This window comes from Triturus cristatus, chromosome 1_2, assembly GCF_964204655.1.
Source record: "Triturus cristatus chromosome 1_2, aTriCri1.1, whole genome shotgun sequence".
NCBI classification, from domain to species: domain Eukaryota; kingdom Metazoa; phylum Chordata; class Amphibia; order Caudata; family Salamandridae; genus Triturus; species Triturus cristatus.
Window position 1 is genome coordinate 583,270,392 of NC_140580.1, and position 25,350 is coordinate 583,295,741.

At 42.4% G+C, this 25,350-nt stretch overlaps 1 protein-coding gene across 7 annotated transcripts in view; it reads right to left on the reverse strand.

The window, feature by feature from the left end:
• The window catches only part of CNNM2 (cyclin and CBS domain divalent metal cation transport mediator 2), a 1,019,413-nt gene that overhangs the window by 611,749 nt on the left and 382,314 nt on the right, over positions 1-25,350 (reverse strand). The gene's annotated exons all lie outside the window — the stretch shown is intronic.

Genomic DNA, 25,350 nt, shown 5'->3' on the forward strand with positions numbered 1-25,350 from the left:
GCTGTTTGTATCCCTTCTTTGATCACTTTATTTCCTCTCTCCACCAAACCGTTTAATGAGGGAGAATACAAAGTGACTTTAAGTTGTTTAACATCTAATTCCTTCAAAAATGTGCACATCTTTCCTGATACAAAATGGGTACCGTTATCAGTAATGATGACATTGGGGGAACCTTCTAAAACGAAAACCTTACTTAAAACAAATGAAATTGTTGAGTCAGTATCAGGAGCTTTTACAAAATCATGGTACATCCACTTTGAGAAATAGTCAACCATTAAAGTAACATATTTCTTCTCTTGATTTAAAATGGAATAAGGGTCAGAAAAATCAAGACCAACCTTTTCCCAAGAAGTGCGTGGAAATTCAGTGGGGTGCAAAGGAACTTTTAGAGTCTGCCAGTGTTTATCTGATAAAAGGCATTCAGGGCAATCATCAATTGTCTTTCTCACCTGAGTATCTGAGGAAGGCCACCAGTAATGTTGTTTTATTTTCATAAAGATTTTAGTGAACCCTAAATGTCCCTGGTGAGCCTTGTTCACAATTAAAGGACGTAAATTAGATGGAGGAACGAACTTGTCCCCCCTTCGAACAAAACCGTTCTCTACAGAAACTTGGGCAAATACTGTAAATCAACTTCTAAACACCTAGACTCAGGCCAACAATGAGTGGAATAATCAATGACTTTCTGGCGAACTACATCTTTCTCACAAGCCAAATTCCAATCATTTTCCGACAAAACTGAATCATATTCACAAATTCAGTAGAGATATCCTCATCGTCATCTTTGAGCATTGACAATCTTGAAAGGCAGTCCGCTCTGAAATTCTTTCCGCCCCGGATATGTTTAATATTGAAATTAAACTCATGTAATCTGGACACAAACCTCATCAACCTGGCTGACATACAAGAATTTACTTTGTCAAAAATATAAATCAGGGGTTTGTGGTCCGTTACGAGTTCAAATTTCCGACCCCAAATGTACATCTTAAATTTAGGCACTGCCCACACGCATGCCAATGCTTCCCTTTCGATAGTACTGTACTGTTGTTCAAATGACTTGAGTGATCTTGATGCGAAAGCTACAGTTTGCTCGTGACCTTTTACTCTTTGTGTAAGCACTGCCCCAAGATCTGAAATACTAGCATCTACAGTTATGATAGATGTACAATCGTCCCTGAAAACATGTAAGGCTTGTGCAGACACAATCAATTTCTTAACATCACTGAAAACGTTTTCTAGGTCAGTCGACCAGCTAAAACTTTTACCCTTCCTCAGAAGCATGCGTAAAGGCTCAACTACCTGAGCGTATGAGGGAACAAACTTGGCGCAATACTCGGCTAATCCTAAGAAAGATCGTAAAGAGTCTTTATTAGTGGGGTATTTGGCATCCTCAATGGCCCTAATGACTGAAAACTTAGGTTTGATCCCTCATTTGGAAACTGTGTGACCTAAATACTCCAGTTCCTGGACTGCGAACTTACACTTATCAGTACGTACAGTCATGTTTTTTTACATCAAAATTGAAAGGACTTGTTTTAAAATCGTATTATGTTCCTCAATTGATTTTGCATAAATCAAAATATCATCTAAATAAGCCTGTACGCCACTGATTTCACGAAACAGAGTATCCATGAGTTTCTGAAAAACGCTCCCAGCCGATGCTAGGCCGAATGGAAGTCGTAAAAATTTGTATGCCCCGAAGGGGGTAACGAAAGTTGTCAACTCTTGAGATTCTTTTGATAAAGAAAATTGATGGTAAGCCGATCTCAAGTCGATAAGAGAAAACCATTTAGCACCCCTTAGATTTGCTAATAACTCATGGATTTTAGGTAGAGGGTGACAGTCTACGATAATATTTTTGTTTAAAGCGCGCAAGTCTGCACAAAGTCTAATTTCACCAGACTTTTTGCGCGCGACTACGATGGGTGCAACCCATTGTGAGGAATCGGTAGGTTCTATAACACCTTGATCACACAAATTCTTTAAAGTTTCTTTCAATTCATTCCTCATACTTAAAGGCACAGAGCGTACTTTATGCGAGATAGGTTGAGCCCCAGGAATTAATCTAATGCGGTGCTCAAAGCCCTTAACAATACCCACTGTGTCGCTAAACACTGGTTTGAACTCCGAAACAATCTCTTTTAGTAGTTTAGAATCGTTATCTGACATGATACATTCGATGTTACATACCGGAAGTTCTCCAACCTTGATTGGGTTCTCATCACCAGGAACCAAATATTAGCCCATGCGAGCAAGATCTTTCCATCCGATGATATTCTTACCTTTCTCTGCAACATAAATTTTTGTCATATTTTCTCTACCAAGGCATTGTACCAAACCGGAGAAATACCCAAACATATTTATGTCTTTTTCCCCAAATGCTTTTGGGTTTACATCAGAGGGAAGGAGATCTACCTTCCTGTTCCATAAATCATAGAAAGTAGTATCTCAGGATCGTAATAGGCAACCCTGAGTCAGCCATCACCTGGAAAGGAGCATTATCAATTATAGCAGAACATAAAGGGCCTTTTATGGAATTCTTTTCACCATCACAGTCTAATGTTATGATTACGTTGTTAAGCAAATTACTACAAGCTTCAACATCTGAATCAACACAGCTTACGTTAAATGACCTTCTAACGTTTCTACATACCCCCTGAAAGTGTCCCATTTTTTTACAAATAACACATCTTTTGTTGATGGCGGGGCAATTTGGGGAATTGCCAATGTGGTTTTTGGATCTTTGCTTTCTGCTATAAAAATTATGTCAGTCTAGCATGATGTTTGGTTCTTCTGAAAATTGTTTTTTAAGGCCTGCAACTGCTTCCAGATAGACATTCCACTGTCCATCACCTGCATGAGATGCTGGTGGTGGGATAGGTACAATACTATCAAAAATCCTTTGTGCAGCATGACCAAGACATCCAAATAGCAATCCAAACTTACGAGCAGGAGAATAACCAACAGCGTCAATAGCAACTAAATGGTTTTCAAAGAACCTAAACCATTCTGACCAAATGATTTCAGGGCTACCAGGTTTGCTGAGGAATGGAGGGGGTTGGGTAATTTGTTGAACATTAGCCATCACAGTTCCAAAAATAAAAAAAAATTACAAATGAAACATGTGAAAGAAAAACATTGAATTATGTAAAATGAAGGCAAAGCAATTCAGATGTAGAATTAAATGAAGCGTGCGTGTCGCTTTTGAAGATTTTGACACACAACAGTTAAGGTGTGAGGATCGCTGAAAGTATATGTATGCTTGTTACCGAAGAAATTTCTGATAAATTGTTCATAAAGCGTGCGCGTCGCTGTTGAAGTTCCTGATGTGCTTTAAACTGTGTAAATTCTAATGATTATTAAGTGAAGCGTGCAAGTCGCTGTTAAAATTATTGACGCGCTGAAAACGCTTCTTTAAACAAGAAAGAACAATTAAGCGTGCGCGTCACTGAAAGTAAATCCAACGCGCTGTCAAAATTCCTTAGTGACTTGAAATGATACAATGTATCGAGTATGGACTAAGATCCGCAAGGTGGCGCTGTTGAACGTCAGCGCGTGCAGCGTTCTTCAAGAGAAAACATGCCGTGATTAGTCACTTATGCGCTTAAATAAATGCGCCATATCCAGTCACAGCGGTAACGCAGGGACGTAATTACTTGTCTGAAAGTCCACTGGCCAATTGGGAAGTGTCTCTCATAAGAAGCGTAACCGCTTACAGTCTATGCACTCGCTAGATCCGAATTATGAAAAAAGAGTGCGGGCCAATGGGAGCTCCGTAGAGTCAAATTGTTGCGTACCTTTTCCGGGTCAAACCCTTTGATGGACAGCAATACCAGAATCCAACCGGGGGACGTCGAGAAACAGGACGTTGAGGGCAACCGGACTTAAGGAGACGGTAAGTGGATAAAGGTTGACGAAGGTGGTGAAAATAAGTAAATCCTCTGTGTGGGTGGAGTCACTCCCCGATCATCGCCAAATATAGAAATAGGGATCCAGGAGATCGAAAGAAGTTTGAAGAAGGAGTTTATTAAAAGATTACTCCACCCAGCATATGGAGCATCCCTTCAGTGGAAAGCACGAACGGTGACTGAGAAGCATCGTTCGAACCTCCACCAAACGGATCCACCATGTGTGAGCCACATATTCAAAACACAACAAGATACATCGCGTGTTGCGCGTGAACAATTGAAATACAATTAAACATCGCACGCTACTCGCGCGATGCACGCTTACCACTACAGACTCCAAAGCTGACAGTCCCAAATCACAGACCATGGGAGTGGCTAGAGTTCATACTTGGATATCAGCCACAGTGATATGTGCATCATAAGCTTATTCCCAGGCCCCCAGCCCTACTCTTTCCAATTCCTCTCAGAGATCTGTCCAGGACCCAGTGATGTGGAATTCCTAATGCCCGACGCCAGGGACATACTGTTTGGGGTCAAGGGCAACAAGTTTCCATGTGTATTTTGTCCTTGGGGCAAGTAGGCCCAACCCCCTACATCACATACCCTTTGACTGCCAGTTTATAGTCCCACATGTTGGATCAGGGAAAGCATTGCCTGCAGTTAGGTAATATTTGTTTCCATGTTTTAACACTGTTCAAACTTGTATTTATGGTTCATAAATGCAAAACCTTTATTATTAGGGTGAGCGATCTAAGTACATGTTGTAAGCTCAGACTACTACTGACAGTGGCTAAAGTCTAAAAATGGGTGCACACGCTTTCATTGTTTAGCACTATGAGGCTATGCATACTGCTCCCAGAATGCTCTCTGATTAGATGCAAATATATGGAGACGCTTGAAAGCAAGATTGATTATTCTTAGCGTTCAAGATAAAATGTTCACAAAAAAAGCAAAAACATTTAGCTGAACTACTGTAACATTTTAGGTAGCGTTTTTCTGCAGCATCATTTAGTAAAATGTGTTGATGCATGCTAGTATTTCCCAAATATATTCATAATGGAACATCACTGTAACCAGTTTTAATAAGATTATGGGAAACATAAAAATAAACAAGCATTGTTAAAGCCAATTGGTCTGAAATTTTTTGTCAGTCTTTTGGTTTTATCAATGCGTGACTTGTTTTGGCATGTTTTTTGGAAAACCTTATTGGTGTGGGTGCTGCTGGGCCCTCATCATTATAACAAACATTGGCAAAAGCAAAAATTGTTTCGGTCTCAAAAAGCACACATTGCCACAGTCATTCCTGGCACTGAACAAAACGACTGTGTGTCAATTTTGCTCCTTGTGAAAGAACAGAATTCCGTCATTCACAGTGCAGCTAGCCAACTTACAGAGAGGGACATTTTAATAAACACAACATGTCATGGTTAACGCCAGACCTAATTAGGGGGCCAATTATTAACTAAAGTCTCAAAAGTGCACTTATGTCCTTGCATTAAGTGCAGATATACGACTTTCCTGAATTCACAAGACTTTACAGAAGTAGGCCAAGAAATAGTACTCCTAGAAAATATTTGTGAACTGCATTTTAGCATGAGCAAGTATGCATGTGTAGATTTGCTCATGCGAAAATCCGAGCGTTTGCAAGTTTACTTCCCCTCCAACCACTTTTTTTCCCAACCCAGGAAGAAGTTTTATGTCTGCCATTGTCAGGAGTAAATATCCAACCTTTCTCAGTATGGGAAATAATTAGAGAAGAGTTGGTGAAAACCCTTAAAACATGCAAGTTAGTAGGTTAGCACAGACTCAAAAGGGCGTTCCAACCCTGAAACTGTTGCTTAACTTCAGCGCCAGTATGTAGATCTGTGGAAACGTGGCAACATAAGGGAATTGCTAGTATTCGTACCCCGCTATGGAAGGAGCCTTGGCATATTCAGAGAGGCTATTTCGGAACTCTTATATAAGGGTATTGCTGCCATAATTTGTCACCGCATAACATGGCACAAAAGGGACAAGTGGATTTTGTTACAGGACAAGTAGATTTATGAAGTAAGCTGCCCCATGGACAAGTAGATATTTTATTAAATTCCACGCCCCTGAGGACCCTTCCATGTGATCTTTCACAGAATCAAATGCAACAATACACAAATCTGTCAGGGGGATTTCTCTACTCATTATGTCTTCACCAGGCATGCCTGTGCTTCCCAAAATGGAACGCAAGGTCCTTCGTGTAAGCATTACATCCTAAATCTGCTCTCCAGGCCAGTGCAGAAAAGCAAATGGCTGAATCATGTGGAAAATAAATCAGGCTTTGGGAAGCATTTCCGTTTATATGTTGACACGTTCTGATTTATTTTAAACATTCCGTTCAATGTTCTGAGTGAAAAGCATTTAAAAGATTAACAATGACATTTATAACAAGCATTTGCAATGCAACAGGTCTCGCATTTACGCAAGTTTATGCTATTGGCATTGTAAATGACATTGATTTTTATTTATGTTGTAAAAACCAAAACATAAATAAAAGGCATTGTCATTTACAATGCCAATAGCTCAAACTTGCGTAAATGCGAGACCTATTGCATTGCAAATGCTTGTTCTTAATTATCACATCTGAGAGCACTGACAGATATGTACGTCCAGGGTAGGGGGTAAGCTGCACAAAAACCCTTCTGTTTTATTTAATAGCCCACAATTCTGCACCACCTACAATAGGAACATAGGCTACATTTAGGGTGTATATGACAACTGACTTGCCTATTGGTTAACTAAGGGCATTGTCATCGATTCAGTGCTGGTGAAGACATTTTCTAAATTCATATTTAAAAACTATCACTTTCAATAAGTACTCTTCAATGCGCTTTTATGATCTGTTGAAAAAAATGTGCTAAATAAATTTGAGTGTTGAAGAGACTTTGGAATTTTTTTAGATGACTTTTTTGCACGTTGTACATGGCAAACATTTTCACGAACTCGGCTCGTGCACAGCTCTTGGGCTGAAGCTGCCCTTGGCTCGGCTCGGGCTTGGCTCTCTCAGTTAATTTGCCGACTCGGGCACATCTAGTTTTAGCCTTATCCCAGATACAGGTACCGAGGTTCCTACTCACAAACTGAGTGCAACAAAACTATGAATAAATTATAAAAACAATGAAAGCCACCCCACTGCCTCACCCCTTACCGGACACTTCACTGAAGAAAGATTTCCACAGTGGTGACACGTGTACCCACGGCGACGCTGCAAAGTTCGGCTGCTTTGAAGACTTTCGTCCTGTGTGAATGTCTTTTATAGGTTCATAGCCGTAAAGAAGTCTAGGGCTGTGTCTGCTGAATGCTGGCGGTACTGACCCAGCCTGAATCGCCCGGGGACGCGTGTAGGTTTCCAAGGAATTTTTGTTCCATTTACTACTGCGCTGTGAAAGGCGTTAATGGAAGGGGTTGTGTGGTGCCCGAGGAGGATTCTTAGATCTTAATCAGAAAAGCCTCACGCACGCACACCCAGACAGACTTAGATAGAGTGGCACGGACATCCCTGCCCATGCACTTTCAAAGAAATACACAAACCCGCACACTCAGCTAGAAGGGAATTCACACACAGAGGAGGCCTAATAGATCACATTATGGACTTGGCCCATTTAGAGGTGCTGGCAATGGTAAAATCGACCGAAAATTATGTTTTCACTAAATGTAAACGCAGGTACGTAGCGTCAGATGGGCTGTATGGGGCGGGACACCCCCTTATGATTTCTCAGTCCGGTCATGCTGCTGAAAATAAAGATACACAATACCATCACAAAACACATGCCAGCAGGGGATGGGGAGGCGGTCAGGCCGGGGGCACCCACCTTCCTGTGCAACCGCAGCTGGCCGGTAAGGATCGCCAGCAGGGGAGGGTCAGGCTCGTTACACTCACGCACACATGCCAGCACGGGGTGTCAGGCCGATCAAGCGCACATGCCAGCAGGGGGTGTCAGGCTCGTTCACACTCACGCACATGCCAGTTGGGGGCGTCAGGCTCGTTCACACTCACGCACATGCCACAGGAGGGTGTCAGGCTCGTTAACACTCACGCACACATGCCAGCTGGGGGGGCGTGTCAGGCTCGTTCACACTCACACAAGCTAGCAGGGGTCTGCCGGGCTCGTTCACACTCACTCACATATGCCAGCAGGGGGGTGTCAGGCTTGTTCACACTCACTCCCACATGCCAGCAGGGGGGTGCCAGGCTTGTTCACACTCACTCACTCACACCAGCAGGGGGGTGCCAGGCTCGTTCACACTCACTCACACAAGCCAGCAGGGGTGTGCCAGGCTCGTTCACACTCACTCACACATGCCAGCAGGGGGGTGTCAGGCTTGTTCACACTCACTCCCACATGCCAGCAGGGGGGTGTCAGGCTCGTTCACACTTACTCACACATGCCAGCACGGGGTGTCAGGTTGATCACACGCACATGCCAGCAGGGGGTGTCAGGCCGATCACTCTCATATGCCAGCAGGGGGCGAGGAGGGTGTCTGCCGGGGGCACCCACCTTCCTGCGCAGCCGCAGCTGGCTGGCAAGGATCGCCAGCAGGAGCATTTTGAGCAGCAGAGCCGTGTGTGCTCCATCCTTGTGGCTGTACGAGGGCTGCTCTCTGCTGAGGGTCACCAAGCAGTGCGGGGCTACGCGGGGAAGATGCACAAGGTAGTCAAAGGGGGGAGGAAGGTGACTTAAAGGGCAGGGAGGAAGACAAGAGGGGGTCGAAGAGGAGGCAGGGAGAGAGCTGTGAGGGAGGAAGAGAGGGGGCCACAGTGGGCGGGAGAACCTGAGCGCGGGCTGAAACGTCGGAGGGAGGGAAAGCGAAAGCACGCCATGCGCGCGTTGAGGGAGACGAGTACGCGTGCACTGGCTGGGGGCGGCTGGTGTGTGTGTGTTTGTTGGCGCAGGACGCGTAGAACTCAGCGAGGCAGGCGCTGCTGGAGTTCAGCAGGTGAGAGCAGGCCGAGTCGGAGTCCAAGATGACCAGCGGGTCTTCCCAGGAGTACATGCCGGCCCAGCGACTGCGAAATGTTCGTCGTTGCTTTGAATTGCGCTTGCGTTAGTGGTTTGCCTACCAGGCACTAGGACCGGGGGCTCATGTCGATGTGTTTAGCTGCCCGGGGGCTGCCCCCAGGGTAGCCAGCAATGGGGGTGGCTGGCCCACTTTGGATCACACTCAGGCAAGACTGCCCCTGAGTTTTCTCTCCTCGCTTTCCCCTTCAGCCAGACCGGGTTTCCCGACGGCAGGGATCACAGATCCTTTATCCTGTTCCTGGGGAGGGGAGGGGGTGATAGCGCGACGGCCTAGGGGTGCAAGGCACACTGCACGCGTTGTGTAGAGCAACACAGCAGAATGGCTAGAGCGTGGGACTTTGAAGCTGGGGAACCCAGTTCGAGTCTCGGCACCGACCCTCAAACATCTGGTGATTCTGAGCAAATCGCCTAGCTCCCTGCGCATAAAAAGGAATTACGCTTGAATGAAGAAGGCAGTATAGGGCGCCCCAAGCACCAACCCTCCCGTTCACTTGGCACTATTAGCGGATGTAGCGCGGCATGTAGTATGGCGGAGCGCACATAAGGCTCGCACCTTTTTAAATGTACACATTGAAATGGCGCGAGGGGCGCAAGCACTGCAGTTCGAGTGCTAGGTAATTACCGCAGCATGTGGGTACCAAGGTACGGGTGGCGTGGGTCCATCGTACCTCTCTGGTTTGGTTCTCGTATTTTTACCGCTGCGCCATAGCCATAGTTCAGCAATTGAGAGCGGGTCGAGTCGGAGTTCAAGATGCCCAGCGGGTCTTCCCGGGAGTACATGCCGGCCCAGCCGGGGGCCCACAGGAGCCACAGCACGCGCATCTTGGCCATCATTCTACTGGGACCAGCGCTGCAGGGCCGGTCGAAGAATTCACACAGAGAAGGCTGAGCGTGAGCTGAAACGCCGGAGGGAGGGAAAGCGAAAGCACGCCATGCGCGCGTTTATGGACATGAGGCTGGTGAGGACTGAAGGGGGACAGGAGATGTGCACATCGTGCGTGTTCACGTGCGCGTACACAGGCTCCAATCCGCCGAGAGCCTGCGCGTGCCCATCTCCTGTCCCACTTCCGAGGCAAGTCAGCAACAATAGATCTCGCTGGCGACAGCGCTTCGCGCTGCGTTCGCCAGGCGAGACCTAAAACTTGAAAACATTGAATTCAATGAACAGTTTGGAGGTACCATAAGATATGCATTTGATTTTCCTCAAGTATTCTGAACCTTTTTTCTTCGTATTTTTATTTTTTTTATAACAATGCTTTACAGACAACACCAGCAAAGCAAACGACCAAGCACTCGCTGGAATGACCTACTGCCGTTGCCAATGCTTGCTTTTTTTCTTTTCATCTTGCGCTTGAGGCACAGTCCCCCATGTCCACTTCCCTACTGGTAGTGTTTAGTGGTCAAAGAGCTATTTAGCATTTTATGATGACCTTTGGGTTACATCCCGATGTGTGGAAGCGAAGGCGAGATAATTATTTTTAAATTACCACTGCTCTATCTAGACAGTTTGGTGATGTGCAAAGGACTCGGCATGGGATACAGATTTATTATTAATACCCATAAATATTTCACAAACGTTTACCTTTGCAAGCGGCTAAGGATTTCAAAATCATGGCAGAGAGAAGGTTAACAATAACGAGGGGACATTAATAATGCATGCTGTCACAATGCTTCGTGCAAACGTTTTTTCGCATTTTCCAGAAATTAAAAACTTCAAATTGCTTTTTGGTAGTCTTATTCCAACCAGACAGGACTTAAAATTTGTACTTACACAAAATGTTCGAGTCTAGGCGCTGCTACGTGTTCCCTTAAACTTTCAAGGGAAGAATGATAGGGAAGGAAGAGGTTGGCGGGCGGTGGGAAGTTTAAAAGACGCATGAGGCCTTTTAGACCCATATATTAGGGATAAAACAACTTGAGCAATCGTTGTAACCACTAAAGTCACTTAAGAGATCAGTACACAGCGCTCATTTCTATGGTTACACGGGCAATTACCAACAGCTTCTGGCTGGTGCAAAAGCGTGTGCAAGGGATAACGAATAGGGATAACGTCTATGTTTGCACTCTTGCAAACCAGGCGCTGATAACGGCCAATGCAAACTTTTTCAAAACTCGGTCGGTTTTGCACTTAGTAGGTACACAATCACATAAATGTAGGACGAAAGTATCTTTCATGTAATGCTACAAGTGAAATGTGGACGTTCATTTTCAGGAAACCTTCCGCTGGTGGTAGACTTGCATTATTTTAGGATATTGCTGACCTTTTCACTCTACTGCTCAATAAGAACGTGTCTTTACTCCACTGTTTTCAAGATGCATTGCTTGGAGTATGTTTAGAGCCGGCAAGAAGCTGTAAGTCAGCAAGCAATTTGAGACTGGGCCTCTGACCTGCCCACTGTGAAGAATCCCAAAGGTAAAATAGCATTGCTAACCAGCATTGGCAAAACCGCGCCTGCTGTCCAGCATGGGTAAAAGTAAAAAAATAAAATAAAAAAAAAAAAGCATTGTCAATGCATCAGTTTCACCTACGTAATGAATAAAGGGTTGTTTTCATCAATCATACTCCGGGAGAAGGAAAGAGCTCCCTGACAGATAACACGGGAGTGGAGAGGATGTGGGACAGCTGCCAGAGCTGCTGACTCGATGGCTGAGATCCCCGATTCGAGTCTTGGCGACGCTGCGCAACATCCTGTTACTCTATACAAATCTCTTAATCTCTCCGGGTGATAAATTGTTATATAAATATGCTGCAAGAGTAAAAGGCAAAACTTTATGAAAATATAGTTCCACCAAAGTGGATGTTGACAGTATGTCATGTTGGTGGCGGGAAACTGATAAGAGAAGCAGATGGGGACCAAGCAGAAAAATAAGCTACAGCCAGTAGAAATGGAGGTAATGTAATTGGCACGCAAAGGAACCAATGATAAGCCAGGAAAGAGAGGAGGCTGGATATGTCCCTTTTAAGTTTATATTAAAAACAATAGATTTCTCAAGCACAGCGCCAGCCCTGTGGAGGCGAACCCTAAAAAGGAGCTATGACACAGTCAGCTGGTGGGGAAAGAAAGAGGGGCATGACGCAAGGAGGAGGGAGAGCATGTGGGGGGCAGCACAACCCACAAAAATAAAATGAAGATATTATGCAGTCAGCCATAGTTCTTTTTTAAATTGCTGGTTGGGAAAGAGACAGCATATAAGGAGGGGGGGATGAAGTGGGGGTGGAGGAGAGGGTAAAGGGGAGGGTCTAGTGGGCAGTGGTGAGCAGAGGAAAATATTGTATTGCTGGTGGGAGGAGACATGAAGAAGAAGGCAGAAGGCAACACAGTTAGAGGGAGGGGAGCGGAGAAAACACAGATCGAGGCAGGGAGGCAACACAGGTGGAGGGGGCAGGAGGCAACATGGATAGAATGGGTATGCAGGAGGCAATATGGAGAGAGGGAGGGTGCGCTTGAGAGACATGGATAAAACTGATGAAAACAAACACATGCACTCGTACGGAGTGCTTTAATAAAAAGAAAAAAAGAAGCTTCCACAAAGCAAGCAGTGAAAGGAGAAGTACTTTGGCCATGCTCCAGGGGAGACTAAAAACAAGATGACATGAGTACTGCACAGATTATCATATCGCAAGCAAGCAAATAAGTGGGACAATGAAGGTAACCAATGGTAAACAAAGGACGGGCACCAACTCCACAGTAAGCTAACAAAATGCCTCGCAAACAACAATGCATGCGCTGTCTCAGGCAAGACCTAAGGATGATCGACTCATTTTTCAGCAAAGCCTCTTGACAATCAGGAAGTGCGGGGGTGGAGGCTTTCAAACACCTAAGTAATTTCTATGGTGTTTCCAGTCTCTAAACATGAGTTATATAGATTAAAGACGTCACTAGGGTTACTCTAAAAATACAAGTTGGACATTTGCATGTGCATGAAAGGAGCAATTTAGAAAACGCAGCTGAAGAACACCTATACATGATTGGCTTCCTAACACGGCGCAAACACTCAAAATATCCAGAGTATTTACTGGCATTATTTCTTTCTCTGAGTCGAGGTCCGACTCGTCATAATCCTTATTGCATATGGGTCAGTCCTCACCCACAAGACATACAGATTTTCTATAACTACCTGCACTATAAATTCTATTAAATACTTACTTAAAAAACATTGTCCTTTTCTTTTTTATATTTTCTTAGCTCCACCTATCTGTGTCCATAAATCTACATGCAATAGGAAGGAGAACCTGAAAATACCAAGCTCGGGATTGCAGCAGACAACAGAAAAAGAGAGCAGTCTTGCAGGACTGTGACACGGAAAATCCATAGTGACACATCAAAATATGAAGTCAAAGAACACACCAGGACAAGAAGAAGCCACAACCATGATGCACAAAGGTGTGAGAGGTGGCCCAGGGAGCAGACCTCCAAGCTTCAGCCCCAAAAACTATTATAGATTTCCAATGGACCGTAGATTTTTAGATAAACTTTTCATGGATATTCAGTAGAACCACCTGCGCTGTAGACTCATAGGAAGCAGAGATAAGTTAACTTTATTCAACAACTAATGGAAGCAGAATAAGTCCATCCTTCCCACCACCCTCAAACATAAACAACAATGGCTGGCAGCAATTTAGCCGCGCAGAGCGGGCTGGATTGATCAATAAAGTTTATCAAACACCCAAGAAGTGGCAGACAGGCTCTTCAGCTGAACAAGAGTATCTAGCCCGGATCAAGCCACAGAATTACATGATCCAGGAGGACCTTTAGGTAAGGCCCTTCATTAATAAGAGCCCATGACTCCCCTAATCACTGAACATAAGTAATGGGCAATAAACATCAAACCTTAGTCAACAGAAGAGAATAAAGAATCAAATTACAAAGGCACAAAAGAAGCCCAAAGAGATCGCAGTCTCTCCCCCGTGATTTCTAATAGTAATCCAAGGAAGGGAAAGCCAATTGCAGAGCAGGCCAATACTCCTCAAAGAGCTGCAGCAGCCAATGCACAGGGAATGTAGAGTGGATATGGAACACATTGGCTCCAAAACAAATTGATGGCAGCCCACAGAAACCTGAAGGCAGAGGTACACAACCCTTTTAAGAAAAGAGTCCTCGAAGAAGTTAAGAACAACAAAAGGGTCAAAGGAGCCAGTATGGAGTCCATTGATAAGACACCACCAGGAAATATTAGGCCAACTGTGAGCACAGGAGGTTCCAGTCTTAGGCCTATGAGGCTACTTAATGCAGTAAGTCAAATAACTGGAACAGCCCTGACAGTGGAGAGTTAACCACCAACCAAGGGAAGGCAGGCCAGATCGGAGAGACCCAACCTCAAAAGTGGGCAGTAAGTCTCGAGTAACTGCACCAGAGAAAGCTGAGCTAGTCCTACACATTTTCCCTCAGAATCTTCTTTAGCACCATGGGACGGAAGGGAATGAGAGTAAATGCATACAGGAGATCTAAAAGCCACTGGTAAAGCAGAGCATGCAAGTCCTGAGCAAAGACAAGTGAGAAGTCATTCCACTGAGAAACAAATGGGGCCAGCCATGTACAACCCAGATGACACCTGTACACAGAATAAATCAGAGCAAAGATGAAAGTCAAGGGCGGGCGGGAACCATCACAACTGATCTACCAGAACATTTGTGTGTCCCTGCCACAATGAGGTTGTCATAGAGACTAGGTTAACGTCTGCCCCCAAACACACAGAATATGTCACAGCCACTAGAGTACAGACCTCATACCCCCTTGGCAGCTGATCAATGAGTTTGTCACTGGGATAGTACAGCATGACCTCCACAGGAGGGAAGTAAAAGCCTGCAAGGCCAAAATTAAAGGTGACAGTTCCCGCCTATGGGAGGGGCGAGCCGACCCACTGGTGGACCTCCACCTCAGAGTAATTTTGTTCACCAATGTCACTGCTCAACTCAGCAGACTGGCATCAGTTATGACAAACAGGAAAACGATAAGTAAGCACCACCCCTACTAACAGATTCACCATCCACCATGGCAGATCCTCCCCGGAGTCAAGGACAAAAACATATTAGCTTTTCCCTAAAGAGGCGATAGAAAGAGATGGATTTAAGCTCGGATATAAGGTTTCTCCATTAGAGGAGTTAGCTGGTCAAAAATTCGCCACTCAACAAGGATTTATTGAAATGGAAAAACAAGTAAATTAGAGGAAGTTCATCGTAATGTATGCACAGGAGTCTATTTAATCAGTTTGGCTGTAAGAAAATCAGTGGCAGACCCATATAGACATTTATACACCAGGCACAGAATTGGATCATTTTGTGAATGAATGACCAATGAAATTGTACAGAAACTGCTTAAAGTCAATGAAGCTGCTGTTTGCAGATTCCTAAGTAAAGCCGATTACAATAATTAATCCTTGATCCAATAATGGCGGCTACTATCAGTTTCCTATTATCTCCACAAAGAAGGAAGATAATGAGCTTCAGTATGTACAAGTGAAAAGAGCAAGCCAAGAAAAGTGAAGCTATGTAGGTGTAGAGTTTAAGTTAGAAATTTAGTTTGACATCCAGAATATTTACAGTTAGTTTAGGTTGGAAAAAGGACCAAGCATAAATGTTCACAGTAAGGTAGACCAAGCTACCAGGTCGTTACTTACCACCAAAATCTCAGTTTTATCTATGTCAATTGCAAGCCAGTTTTTATTTATCCATTTTATTTTTTTTATATTATATAGGTAATCAATCAAAATAGCATGGTGAACTTTGAAGTCATATAGAAATAATTTCAGTGTAATCTGCACAGGTATAAAAATTACATCCAAAGTTTCTTACTAGATATGCAAGATGTTGAATGTAGATATTAAAGAGATAAGGAGAGAGTATGGTACTTTCAGCAGGCCCAGAGCTTATGGTGGAGTGGGTACATTTGTAATCTTTAAGCGTTAATGTGAGACCTGTCCATCAGATAAGAAGTGAACCATGATAAAGCAGTTCCGTTGACTCTAAAATAGGAAAGTCTAGTGAACATAATGTCCAATCCAATCCAATCCACCCCAGGTCAATCAACCCCACTAAATTCAATTAATCCAGTCCACCCCACTCCAGTCCAATCCACCATACTCTAATCTATTCAACCCCAATCTAACCCATCCCACCTCAAACCAATCTAATCCACCCCATTTCAATCCAATCCACCTCACCCCATTTCAATCCACCCCACCCCACTCCAATCCAATCCACCCCATCCATTCCATCCACTCCAATCCACTTCCCTCCACTCCACACAATCCAGCCCACTCTGCCCCAATACAACCCTACCCAATCTACTACAATCCACCTCACTACCTCAATCCACTCAACCCACTCCACCCTATACTACAACACTCCGCTCTACGACATTGCACTCTATGACATTCTCTGCCACTGAACCATTGAACTCTATTCCTCTCAAGTCTATGACACTGTACTGCCCCCTCCCCCACTCTACTCCAATAACTCCGGTCTATCACTCTTCTTGCCCCACTCCACTCAAGGACACTCCATGCCACTAACATTTAGCCATGCTGAACAGTAGCCACATTGGTTACAACACGGCAAAAACACATTGCCAAAGCCAAGAGCTCTTGTATAAGCAAGACCTGTTGGCTTTGCCAATGCTTTTTTGATGTTTGGGCACTTTATGCTTAAGCATTCATACCTTTTTCCCCCGCAAAAGCTATATAGTCCAAATTTGCCTCCTTTTTTCCCCACATCTTGGGGATTCTATTGCTACTAGGAACGAGAAAACTGCAAAAATAAATCACCTTTTATTTTAGGTAAAAAGTGAACAAGTGTTGTGCTCAAACATGTATCTTCCCAGCTTTAAGGAGTACGCAGAGTTGTAAAAAAAAAACATAATTCAACGAGTTTTTGCATTTTTCTAACTGCTAATCCATTGTCATAATTTTTGTTTAGTGGGCTTTTTCTCCCTTGGGGAAAGATTCAGGATAACACACCCCATACCAATCTGCCCGGGTGTGGCAGAAAGTCTATTGGGCCTGTTTTGCGGTGGGGCCACAGCTGTATGTCTGGGCAGGTCACCCCATTGCTTCTTTCTGACTTTGTTCCCTGGAGTCTAGTGAGCTTTCTATCACCTGGATTGGGCAAATCGGGCGTAAGCACTTCCTATCCACCACTTAAGGGGACAGAAAGGCTGTTGTGCCTCATGGTGGAGGGACGCAAAAGGGCCATGCTCCCACCCAATAGTACCCCTGGTTGCCACTGGGTTGGATCTGGGCTTAGGGATTGCATGCCTGGTGCGATCCTCAAGCAGCACTGGAAAAGGGACATTGTGGCAGCAATGATTTTGAAAGGGAAAATGCTCCTGATTTTCAAAACGGAAGCATTTTCTTTTTCAATGCTAAGGAGGAGATCTGTTGACATGCTTAGCACTACAGAAGCAGTGCTGAGGACATCAATTAGTCGCAACCTGCTCCTATAAATATACTTCACTTGCTGAACAGTGCCAGAATAGTTAAAGATCACATCGTATTTTCCTTGCAGATTAAAATATCAAGTTTTACATTTTGAAAACGCAGACCAGGGTAAAACACATTTTGATAAGTTTTCAGCATTTCCTACATTCTTGAGTTTAAGAACACTGGCCTGAATTTAAGTGTTCAGAACATTTTTTTTAGGATGTGGTGATAGTACTGAGTCAGATCATCAAATTCACTTTCAATCTCCACGCTTTACATTGAGTTAATTTCAAACAACAAACAAAGAAAGGTATTACAATCAGAACGAAATCTTTTTAAATGTGCAAATTGGTATACTCTTACGTTAAAACAGGTAGTCATAGATTTACTGGTAGTGGTGGTGTTATTACTATTAGCAGCACTAAAACCAGTAGAAGGACTAGTGTCAGGAATGAATACTCGATATTGAGATCCAAAATGGCACATGGGATCTGACTGGATATTGACAGGGTAGTAACACTGACACATATACTGATGAATTATGAGTGATCATCAAGCTAACCCAAACATTATTCTAAGCAATCCAAGTAAAACCATCAAAATAGAAAGGGGCAGCCAGCAGGGCCTGAAGACAGACTTAGACCCATATCACCCAAAATATTATAAGTGAAGTCCACTGTTAATAAACATCTAATAATAAATATCAAATCCAAAAGACAAAAAAGTATTCTTCATCACTCATGAAGCGTGTTGAAGAACACATTATTTTGAAGATCATTGCGGAAGTCAAAGTACTAAAGCCTTTCCTGATGTTTACCTCCACAAAATGACACATAATCAAATAAAAACTAGACAACATTGAAAAAAGACCAATGAAATAAGTCGAATACAATTTAAACATTTGAATGATTCCTACACAGGGTACAAGAACTTCAATATCATGTTTACCAACTACAAAGGCCCATGAAGATCTTAAAAAATGAAACAATTTAAGATTACATCGTGAACAGGAAGGCAAGGGACAAAACAAGATGATCGTATTTTTTAAAATTGCCTTCCGTCGCACCAAGCAAATGCACAACTCAAGCAAACATGACACTAGGCGCCATCAGTAACAAAAAAAAATCACCCAGGCTGGACACCAGATATACGTCTCTCAAGGCATAGCTAAGGCTACAGTAATGAGACAAAATACATTTTTCGATATGAGACCACTAATGTGCAAAACAGTACGTATGGAACTATATACCCAGGAACAAGTAGAATTACTTACCAAGAAAGAACCAATACATTTGAAGACCCAGGTGACCGTAAATATTTTTGGGAAAAACTCAAAAATCAGAAACTGAAAATCCATCAACACATGCTTCCCTGAAAATATTCAAGGTCACAGAGAAACACAGATGTCAATAAAGGCCCAAGACAACAAATCAACTAAGCTATCCAAACAAGTGGAACGCTCTTGCTCATTATATCTAAGGGTGAAGTGAAACATCACAACCTTCAAAAATTCACTATTGGATATATAGCCCCGTTGGCTGTATCAGCTGGCATGTATATCAAAGCTGACACACCGTCTCGATGCTACACCCAACACTAAGGACAAGAACAAGATTTCTTTACAACAGCAACAAAATAATAATATATCTATCAACAATACAACTATGATAAGGTCCAGAACAGAAAACAACTAAGAGAAAACTGGAAGGTGGCAATCAGGAACTTATCAGAACAGATATATAAATAAGAGAGGTAACATTAGCTCAATTTGACACCAGACACAAACAAAAACCTAAATGGATGGGTAACTTGGAATGTGCAGAGAATTAACAACGAATTAAAAAGGCAAAAAATTGTAACTAACCTCAGCATTGTACAGGCACATACTATACACATAATGGAGAAACACTTAAATGAGCAAGAGGACACCAAAGAAAAGCAAAAGTAATGGAAATGTTATCTGCTCGGAAGCAAAAATGAAGAAAGGTGGGAAAACCTTGGCTAACTACCTTAAACATAAGAAAGAAAATCCCAAGACTGCCTCCATTTACAACTGGTATGCACAAATTAGAGCTAAGGATATAGGCATTGGATATATTTTTCAAGAATTTTACAGACCTCTACTCTAGCCAAGTCACACTACCACAAGTAGATAACAAGAAGGACTTCCAACAGTTACCAAAGAAACCATTATTGGATCAAGACATGGCAGCTCATGAGGCTGAAATCACTGGAGAGGTCATTAAGAAATCGAATCTAATGTCTGGATCAAGGGAATGTTCTGGGACTATGTGGAATCAGTCTTGAGTTCTACCAAAGCCTCGCACAGGAACTGACATCAAAACTCAACTCTCTGTTCAGACACATCCTCTTCAGGAATCATTGCTAAAAGCCATAATAGCCTTTTGTTACAAAGGACAGGGAATTATTAAAAAATTACAAGCATCTCTTTTAATAGACACTAACCACAAAATATTAGCAATCTGCCTCGCGCTATTGTTCTACATCTTATACAAGCAGATCAAAAGGGCTTCATAAACGGAGGAATATCAGCTGTTCATAGCACGCTCCCTTACCAACATCATGAACAATGAACAAAAGGGAATATGGTGATTGACATCCCATTAAAAGTAATCAAAAGAACTAACATCTTATATGCACAACTGAAAGTAAAATTACTAGCAATTGGGAAAATACCTGCAACATTCAATCAGGAAAGAGGTACATGACAAGTATGCCCTCTTTTGCCTCGCCTCATCATTCCAGCCCTAGAACATTTACTATACAAACTAAGAAGCAATGTACAGATAGAAGGCATCCAGATCAAAAGCAACAAGTATACATTAGTAGAATAACATCACAGATCTGATCGCTAAGTAACTTGATCACTTCCCTTCCTCCCTTCAGTCTAGTCGTTAGCTTAGGCACACCTTTCCGGAGGTAGCAGCATGCTTTACAAATTGTCTGAATCGAACTGAATAAGCAAATGAATCCTTATCCTTCCAAATGAAACGGCAAACTGTATACCTAATCTCCTAAGGAAATTGCATACTATGCTGCCATTCTGACAACAAATCAAAAAAAGGTAAGACTGAGGTGGTTCCGTCAGTTAGGCCACGTATGAAACATCACGTAGCAAAATCCAAATTCAATGCAATGCCTGTAATAAGATTTATTTAGGAATTCCATTTATAAACCACATATATGCCACAACCAACAAAATATAATATAAAATACCAGAAGACATCAAAAATGAAGCTCTAGCATGGTCGCCGCTAAATCTACCATTGTGCAGCAGACTAGAAACAATTAAAATGATGCTTACATTCAAAATCTTAAACCCCATCACCATGATCCCCATTAAGCTGTCACCAACATTCTTCAGGAAGCGCAACAAAACACTAACAACATTGTTATGGAAAAACGATGAAGAAATTAATTTTCCTGACTTTCGTCTCTAAAGATGTTATCCAGATAATACAAGCTTTAGAACGGCAAAATACACTACTAACCACAATGTACCACCGCAAGTTAAGCTAGAAACATCCCTAATAGAACCAATACCCTTTTTAAACTTTAGTTCTACCAACAACTGCAAAACCTCTCAAGTCTGAGAAATGTAAACAAATATATCAAAATAGGGGGCTCAACAAAAGAAAGATGGCTTAACAGATGGATCTGGCACAGCAATGTCCTTTTGTGATATATGGTTACAAAGTGGTATCATGATTCTTAATCGAATTCATTAGACATAATCACATGACGGATGGATTTAAAGAGCTTAATCATCATATGTATAAAAAACAAATGTTTAAAGACAAAGCCTTCCTTCCAAAGAGCAAGGGTTAATGGAAGTTCACAACAGAATCTACCTAAAATTGGACACAAATTGACCAACCAACACCACCAAGTCCACCAAAATCTGAAACGATTTATAAGTTCGTCAAAATAAAAAAAAAAACGTTTAAAAAAACGGTCTAGGGCACTATTAAAAGATGAGCAGAAAAAAATCAACCTCACACTAACTAAACAAATGCATAGCGAAAGCTGGAAAAGGGACACTATTGCCTCAAGATCTGCCTAACTCATCCAATCTATTTTCTTCATCCTCCCACAGTGTTATGGTCTCAGGAAAAATTATAAAGGGCATGCCTATAAGAAAATTATATGTTGCAGAGGTCAAGTAAATGGAGCTACAAATGAACAAATGCTTTTCTCACATCGAAAACTGCAATGCTGAACAAGTGCTACCAAGACAATACTAGACATTACTGACCCAGAATAAAACTCACTGCCTAGCCTTCTTCTCTCAACACTGGGAAATACATATTCCATAAGCAAGACTAAGATCTCAACAACCTAATGATCCTGCTTCTGCAGAGAATAGCAAGCATATGGAAAGTTCGATCCTCCCAATATAAATTAATGGTGGACTGCAGTCTGCACACCCAAAGACTAGAACTAAAAATACTACCCTTCACCTAGTAATCTGGGTGAAAAGCAACCCCTGGTCAATACTCTCAGGTTTCTTCAACAGAAACACTTCATGACCTAACCCACTGAAATCATGTCTCAGAAATGAACTAATAAAACTCCTTTAACTGTGTTATAGACAGACTTCCTCGTCATAACTCTGCAAACCACCTTCTCCATTAACTCCACACCCTTGCCCTCTTGTGCAGCCAAGACCAACTCGTTGCCTGCACAAATCCTGCCATAACCTTGTTATCCATATACTGTATCATATAATTTTTCTTTCTGTACCCTCCCCCTCAGATTTTTCAAACCAATACTATCAGATCATATATGATGTATATTCTGTGATCGCATGCCATTAAAATCAACAAAATTATTAAGCAAAAACACATTATGTCAAGACATTCATCTAGACACTCTTAACATATTAAGTACACTACAAACAGAACCTTAATTAAACTTGATGCATTATGCATCATAGAACAAGACTCTGAACAAAATAAATTGAAATGTGTAACACAACAAAACGTGGGCAGATTTAGGAGCAGTGGTACTTTTATCCACAGATTTCTCCTTAGGCTAGACTTTTTTTTTACTGGTATTGATAACTGAAACTGGTATTTAAAAAAATATATACAAAAATGAAAGACAATTATTTGGAATTGACTTACCAATAAATGCAGTATGGCTAGCCATAGACACTGATTAGGTGCGGACAAACAGAGACAGGCAACCCCTTTCAGAACTTCTACTACAAAGTGACACTTCAATTCAGTTTATATAGTTAATCTATCCCCGCACATGAACACACGGTTAAAAAAGACTAGGCCATTAATCTGAATATTCCACAAAGATGGCTGTTGCTATAATGAAAAAGTAAGTGTTGGCCACATCACAGTCCTCACATGTAAAAACAATACAAAATGAGTGACTGATCAAAAAAGGATTCCATTAGCAGAGTAAACGCCCGCCATTCAATGCGTCCTGTGTTAAGAGTGAATGCAATTCATATCAACTGTGAGGTTTCTCTTCAGCTCAGATAATATATATACTCTCTCTTTTACATATTCTCACATCGATGAAAAAGACTAGACCGTTAAGACTAGACCATACCCCAAAGATGGTGGCTAATATACTGAATAAACAAGTTGTCATGCACTCTGCTGGGAACTACCAAAAACATGAAGGCAGTCTGATGGTTTCAAGGATGTGAGCCTACCTGAGAGAAAAAGACTGGGGGAGACAACTATGAGCAAAAACAGGGTGGGATGTATCACTTGACTGCACTCATAGGGACTTTTGTTGTTTACAGACTAAATGATATTGATAATATTTATTAAGGGCACAAATGCCCCGTGGCGTCTTTGCGGTAGCATCTGAGGTTAAGCACCGAAAAGATTAGAGACGGAGCAAGAAAAGCCAATTCTCCTTGGTATGTACCAAGTAAACTTTTTCTTGAAATATTCTGGGCCTGTCTCATGAAGGGATTTATATGCTGTACAGAGATCCTTAAAGACAACTCGTTTCTTAACAGGGAGCCAGTGAAGCTCTACTAAGGCCTGAAAAACGGATTGATATTTGGGTATTGTCTTGAGGAGATGGGCTGCTGCATTCTGAAAACGCTGGAGTTGTATTTAAAAAACGCTGCTGAATGCCCTGACAAAGGGCATTTACAATGGTCCAGACTGGACAATACCAATGCAATTACCACTGATTTCTGCAGATCCCAGGGAATGAAAGGAAGATTTTTTTCTCAATGTCCTAAGGAGGAACAAATCAAGCAGAAGTGGGTTTCCTGATCTGATCCTTAAAGCGGAGCATCAAAAATCAACCCCAAGTTCTTAACTTTCGAGACTGGAGGGGGAAGAGGGCCAAGGGACTGGAGCCACCAATATGGGTTCCAAAATGAGGAATCCTTTCCAAAGAGAAGGACCTCAGTTTTCTCTGAGTTTAACTTAAGATTGTTACTTTTCATCCATTTGATGTCCTCACACGCAACTGTTAAAGCAGTTGGAGACCGCCCCCACGTTGACACAGACACAATAATTTAGGTGTCCTCGGCATATGAGATTGCAGAAAAACCAAAGGATTGGATCAATTTGGCTAGCGAAGTCAAATAAACATAAAAAATTGTGAGGCTCAGTGACGACCTCTGCAGGACGCCACGCTGCAGTGAGGAGGGCTTTGATTTAAAAAACTGCTCTCTGCCTGTGATAAAGGATTGAAGGAGTTTCAAAGCTGATCAGCGTATCCCTATTTTGACTAGGCGGTCTATGAGGACCGAACGACTCACGGTGTTGAACGCTGGGGCCAGAATTTTAAGCTAGATTCATTTTGCCAGTGAAATACTGAGTTTTCTCTTTTTTGATATCCTGAATACGTTGTTTATATTTACTTCTCTCAGTTGGATTATAGCTTCTTCTTCAAATCTTCTCTTGCGAATGGCATTTCTGTTTAAGAGCCCTAAAATTCTGAGAGAACCAGGTACCTGTTGGCTTGGATCTGTGACTTTAAGTGGATTTGAGCAGAGACAGCTTTCAAACTGCAGAATTGATCCAATTGGCATACTTATCCATATATGAATAGTTCTACACAGTGGGTTGAGTAGCAATCAAGATATCAGTAAATTCAATTTTTTTCATTCTATGCCATGTCTGTGTTTTTATGACGTGCACTGTTCTGCCAGGTAACAAATTTAAGGCAGCTATCTTTATGCTAAAACACGCAGCTTTATGGTCGACCACGTTAGTCGCAATATGGCATCAAGCTGCAATTCTGGATGGCTTCAAAAAATGCATCTAAGACATGGCCAGCCTTATGAGTAACATGATTTACCAATTGTCTAATATTAAAACAGTTTAGATTATCCAGGAGTTGTTCTGTATCTTTGTTGGCTAAGATAGTATAGTTTGTGTACTGTAAGCTGGATTCACTAAATTCACTCAACATTAATGTTAGCTTTGGGGCCAGGGGACGTAAAGATCAAAAGACCATTAAAACATTAAAAGTTGAGTTACTTGACAGTTTACAGCTAAAGGTACGCACTACACTATCCTTGAAACTTCTTGGCTGCCACATAATCTTGAAATAATCGCAGTTTGACGACCCCTAATCTACCTCCGTGTTTAGCAACGTGGTCTACTCTAGCAATAGTGTAGCTTAATAACTGACCTAGTTTTGATAATTACGCAGTTCAGCATTAGTGTGTCAGTGATTTGGGGAGAATTTGAGTGATTATCTGTATTACTTTCGGAGCCCAGCAAGTGCCCAGTTTGACACGCAAAGTGGCAGTGTGCACAATAATGACTCTCTGAGCCCATGTTGAGGTCAATGTTGTTACATAACATAAGCCTACCTGGAATATTGAGCTGTACAAGCTTTTCTTAAGAATACTTCCGAGGGAACATTTAGCAAGGATTTTCGGCACAGGGAACAGTCCAGGTGCGGACGGGGCACAACCGGGCTTGCCTTTTGCGAGCCAGAGGCGTGTCTGCGTA